This window comes from Diadema antillarum, unplaced genomic scaffold (genome assembly GCF_040938485.1).
Source record: "Diadema antillarum isolate AM-2024a unplaced genomic scaffold, OU_Dant_1.0 seq00000103_RagTag, whole genome shotgun sequence".
NCBI lineage: Eukaryota > Metazoa > Echinodermata > Echinoidea > Diadematoida > Diadematidae > Diadema > Diadema antillarum.
Genome location: NW_027271190.1, coordinates 1,642,112 through 1,648,111, shown reverse-complemented (window position 1 = coordinate 1,648,111; position 6,000 = coordinate 1,642,112). Strand labels below are relative to the sequence as shown.

The following is a 6,000-nucleotide window of genomic DNA, read 5'->3' as shown; positions in this document are numbered from 1 at the left end:
CAAATAAACTTGGAATTTCTCTTAGAATGGTATGCTCTGTATTACAGTTTAAGTGATGTTGAAAAAGAAAAAAGAAGAAGAATGAAAATAAATGAATTGAATTGAAATGAATATCCTGGTATCTCGCAAAAATTTAAAAGCCCACATCTCATCTTCACCAGTACTATACCATCGCTTTAAAGTAGGTTATCAAACCCAGAAATTGGGCCACCTGAAATCTTTCTCAAGATTCTTCTTCTGATTTTGATCTGCTATCGTGAATATATTTAAGCAGTTCGTCTATCTTGTTCTCTATGCGATCAAATCGATCCTTTATGCCAGACAACTCATTGGCCTGCTTTGCAAGCTCGTAGGACTGTTTTGCCAGTTCGTCGGACTGCTTCGCCAGCTCATCGGATTGCTTTGTTAGTTCGTCGGACTGCTTCGCCAGTTCGTTGGACTGCTTTGTCAGTTCGTCGGAATGCTTTCCAAGTTCGTCGGACTGCTTTGTCAGTTCGTCAGACTGCTTCGCCAGCTCATCGGAATGCTTTGTTAGTTCGTCGGACTGCTTCGTCAGTTCGTTGGACTGCTTTGTTAGTTCGTCGGAATGCTTTCCAAGTTCGTTGGACTGCTTTGTCAGTACGTCGGACTGCTTCGCCAGTTCGTTGGACTGCTTTGTTAGTTCGTCGGAATGCTTTCCAAGTTCGTTGGACTGCTTTGTCAGTTCGTTTGACTGCTTTGTCAGTTCGTCGGAATGCTTTCCAAGTTCGTTGGACTGCTTTGTCAGTACGTCGGACTGCTTCGCCAGTTCGTTGGACTGCTTTGTCAGTTCGTCAGACTGTTTTTCCTGCTTGTCGGCTTGCTTGGCCAGTTCGTCAGCCTGCTTTGTCATCTCATCGTTCACAGTACCGCCAATGGTTTCTACTTTGCTATCGATCTGCTTCAGACGATATTTCATGTCGGGGAGGAGCTGATCGGTCGTAGCTGTAGCTCTAGGTCGTAGCTCGCCCTAGGATACAAATGTCAACGCAAATAGAATGGCTTTATTCAATTCAATTCAACTTTATTTTCATTTCCATTAAATAAACAGGGAAAATTTTGATATATACAATGCATGAAGAGAACATATTTGTAATAATTTCAAAAACGTACATTAAATACATTAACAAAATACATGTGATCATGAGTCACAACATAATATTGCATTTATAAGGTATATACATATGCATAGTACATACAAGGATAGGAATGGAAATGGAGAGTCCCACCAAAAAACCAAGCTTGTACGATATGGGACCCTCGGAAATACATAAGAAAACGAATACTGACTTCATGAAACTACAAACAAATATATTAAACAAAATCAAAGGAACCAATGTCAACTTACATAAAATGAAATAACAGGAAGGAACGAAAAAAAAAGGAAAAAAAGAAAAAAATGAAACTGTAACACACGCCATGTAGAGTCCCCGCAACACAATTCACACCTCTTTCCAGTGCTCCATGTTCATCTGGCATATGTTTTAATCTTAACAATTATCTTGATAACAATATTGAGTGAAAAAAGGGGTCAGGTACAGAATGTTTATTTCTTATTTCATTTGTTGCTGTTTTTGTTGTTGTTGTTGCTGCTGCTGCTGTTGTTGTTGTTGGCAAATGCAACCAGCATAACATTTTTCAAGCAATATGATATGTGTTTCTGTTTCCTAATTTTCGATGGATTAAAAAACAAAATCAGATTCATGTTAGTGTTATAAACAGCCGTAAAATTTTGTAGTTGGGCACATAGGAGTTAGATTTAAAGTATGGAGTACGATGGATTGAACTACCTAACAATACAAGAAGTCCATTTGAAATTTAGGAAAAAACTTGTGGGAGTTCTTGAAAGTTAGAATTGGACTTGAATTCTCATGACGGTGATATCCTTCGCAAGCCAACGTTCAAATGGTATGAGGTACTACATGTATGTAATAATGTCAACTTAGCAAAGACTCAATGAAACATGCGCAAGATTTTTTTTTCTGAATTGTTTTCCTTAATACAATGCATATTTATGCATAAGTATTACTAAGAACAACGTTTGCCTCTTTCACATGAACGTGCTCCATAACTGTAATAATTTAGCAATATTGGCTTTGTAAACTGGGATTTTTGGTTGGTAAATCCAATGATACAATGACTTTTGCAATGTTCACAGACCAATGACAGTTTTAGCTCGACTCACTCGTGCTTGGTCATGTTGGTTCTTGATGCAGATCTTGGAAGCCCGACACAATACATTTTTGTCATCGGTGAGGGCGCGGTACCACTTCTGCAAAAAGAAACGTTTGCGCCGTCTGACGGCAGACCGCCAAAAAACTAACGGAAGAGTCTCCAGGATTTCCATCACAAATTCCACCTGTTGACGGCACCAGCGAAATTATAAATTAGGATGTTTTGATCTAGGGCACTTTCGTGCACGTAAAATGTCTCCTGTATGGTGTACCCCTCGAAGTGAAAATACCTTCTTCTTTTTTCAAATAATGTTTATTCACATTTCAAACAACAGAGATAACATCAAGAATTTCATTTACATGCATAAATTTAAGAGAAATTGACACATAATCAAATAAATCATTTGGAAGATTATGCAAAGGTTTGCACAACGTGTTTTGTTTACTTCAAGTCTTTTTCGTAATTCTGACCGAAACATATACAGTGTATCGCAATCTACGTTCTCTCAACCCCTTTGTGTATACAAGCACCAAAAAGCTATATTGATAAATTCATCTACATCCTCCTCTTCATTGCTCTTTGACAAAAATACAATATTGGTGTCAACAGAAACATACAAAACTTGCTGAATTAACCAAGAAATATAATTCCAAGATCTCCTGTTCAGTTTAAATGTAATAAAAGCGTGACATTGTGTTATATCCTCATCTAACTGACAAAACATCACACTTATAGATTATAACTTATTTTAAATTTGAACAAATTCGTCTTCACTGGTAATAAATTATAGAACACTTTAAAATTGAATTCTTTCAACTTATTGATGCTGCTCTCAACAATAAGGCATGTCGCATAGGCTGGTTCATCACCACTACGATGTCCGACGTTTATTATTCTTGCCACTCGACCTCTACTTCAAATGTGGCGGAGGTAAACCAGATGGGTAGGATCATCACACTCTCCACAAAACAATTAGTAATACATCTGCTAGAGCGGATGGAAGTCTCTTGAGTCTTTACATAGATCATTAATTGACCAACCAGTGCTACCATGCAGCCCTAATTATATAACAGGTGGTACAAAATATCTGTGTCCCTGTTATGTCTGTGCACAGCTCCAGTATTGTTTGAGACCCCCAATAATGTCATCTGAGTTACCAGTGATCAACGAACAAAGTTGAGATGAGAAGAGTGAGTTCATACCTGCATCTCAAGACGTGTAAACTCGGCCTTCTCCTGAATGGCTTGAATATCACCGACCGCCAGACCGATCTGAAAGACCATTGTATCTAAAGCTATTAGCAGTGTTTATTACAATGACAGATCCAACGGTTACAATAGTAACCGTCATGTTGGTTTGAAACTGCCGATGTAAACATGCCAGGGGAGTGGTCCGAAATTCAATGCCAGGTTCGGGTTTCTGTTTTGTTTTTGTTTTTGTTTGGTTTTTTTTTCAAAGCGTTTCGAGTACATTATGTATCGAACGACCTGTACCGTACATCTATGATTATGTCTATCTATTCGTCTATCAGGGAGACAAAGTATAAGCATGAATTTGAAGCCAGATTTGTTTTGCTCAGATCTTTGATTACATCAGTCATCAATTTATCAGTCTGTCTACCTATCAGAGAGAGACAGACAGACAGATCAATTGAAATCTTTGAAGGCTTACATGGAGTGGTAAGATAAAGGCTTAACGGTGCACCTCGTTGTATGTTGCCCTGAAATGGGACTACCCACTCCCGACTTTTCGGCACGCATGTTTTGTCATTTTAAGAGAATGTCATATCAATATATCAAGTGTAAAGCTGATATAAGGCTCTCCAGCCTTGTAATTGTGTTTTAATCGTAAGGGCGGGATCCTTCGAGTGAACAGTGCTATCACTGAAGAGAATAAATTCAACATAAATATTATGGTTATGGCAGTCGGACCAATCTCATAGGTTTACATGTTCATGACTTCAGAGGTTGATGGGTCAATGGCTCAATGCCTTTTCCAATCCAAGAATCTAGTTTTTTTCCAGAACTTACCAGAAGATTCATGATGAGGATTGGCATGACAACGAGGAAGAGTGTAAAAATTACGTAGGTGATGCTCTGATAGAAGACAGAAGACAAGAAGTAGTCTTCCTCGCCATCCGCCAGTGTGTTTTCGGTGTTGAGGTAGTTTTGACTGTGGAAGATATCCCCGAAATCCAGCTCGCCGATCATCATAACAAACGTCTTGGCAAGAGAATATTCGATACGGTGGAATGGTTCCTACAGCATGAGAAAAATAAAAAACGAAACAAATATATTGCAAAGTACAGGAGCTCGCGCTCTGTGGGAAGATATTCCGTATAAAGGGCCTTTATGCAAAACAATGTCTGTGAAAACGAATGAGAGATAATGTTTTATGTAATGAACTATGTAATGTCAACGCATGTTAACTTGTGTTGCTTGAAATAATCTTAACATCACTAATGTGGCGGACGGAATATCTAAATACGTTCCACATCATAAAATAATTTTCTGATACTTCACTTCAGATTGCTTTGATGCGCAAATAAAAAATTTCCGAACCGAAATTCTACTTGTGACCTCATCTGTCCATCATTGATGAAGACTAATGTGATTAACAAAAGGACATTAGAATGGACCCTCTTCTTGTTATATTGAGCATAACTTGCACATTTCCATGTCACTAACATTAACTGACAAAATACATGGCAGGGAACAATGTCAGTTATCCTCGGTCTTGGGGAATGTGCGTTCCACTTATAATATTACTACTTTAGCGCTGATTAACAGATGTTTAGTTACAAGCACAGCCTTTTGTTTAGAAGGCTGTGTGTGGGTGTAGCTAAGTAACGAAACAAAACCAGTAGAAAAATCAAACACGTAAAACAGTTTGGGACGAATTTACAAGATATTTGCCTCGCCCTTTAAGTGGTATAAAGGCTATCATAATGAATTCTAGTAAAGATGCATTTGCACTATAGCCCTACAGCAAAATAAGTGTATTAAGTCCTGGAAACATGCGACCTTTTAGATAATACTAAGTAAGCGAACTTTGTATTTATTAGCAATTGAACGTTATTTCGAGTATTTCTGCTAAGGCGTCCCTTATCTTTTTTTTTACGTCTCCGTTAGTTGATTTGTCGTTTTGAATCCCATCAATTTCCCCTAAAAGTGACCCTTTTATTCATCCACGAGCCTTTTTACAAATAGCGAGTAGATATATAGCACTGCGATTCAAATTCAGCTTTCAGGTTTCACTCTCAATCTCAACAAACCTGGCTCATTGTTTCCTTTTTTTAAGCACGAGATGGTTATCCTAAATATTTGAAAAATCTTAATCTTTTAACCCGTCTATTTAATTCTGTGAAATACACACCAAAATTCTGATAACAGACATTTTTCTTCAACAGTTAGTTGAATCATATTTTGCCATTATTAGTGGCTACATTCTGCAATCTTTCAAAATCGAGTCAAAGTCTGAATCAGGAGCGCCCTCAACTTTCTCTTTTACTCATTTCAGTGTGCTGTAACAATTGACCCAACACTCGCAGTACCTGGTTCATCAGAAGGGTGTAAAAGGCGAGGGCGAAAGCCACAAGGACAAGAACTAGTATCAAGACGAACTGCATGAAGGTGCGAAGAATTTCTGAAAGGAAGAACATAGCGTCTGCCAGTAACAATTTAGAAAAACGTGTAGATTCACTTTACATTACGGTATGCTGAAAAATAAAACATAGAACTAGTATGAGGCGATTACTCTGGGCAATGTTATCCTGGTTTTGAACTCCCCTTCTATTCATTTTAGTCT

At 38.0% G+C, this 6,000-nt stretch overlaps 1 pseudogene; it reads right to left on the bottom strand.

The window, feature by feature from the left end:
- Positions 1–223: 223 nt before the first annotated feature.
- The window catches only part of LOC139726886 (transient receptor potential cation channel subfamily A member 1-like), a 48,073-nt pseudogene continuing 42,296 nt past the window's right edge, over positions 224–6,000 (bottom strand).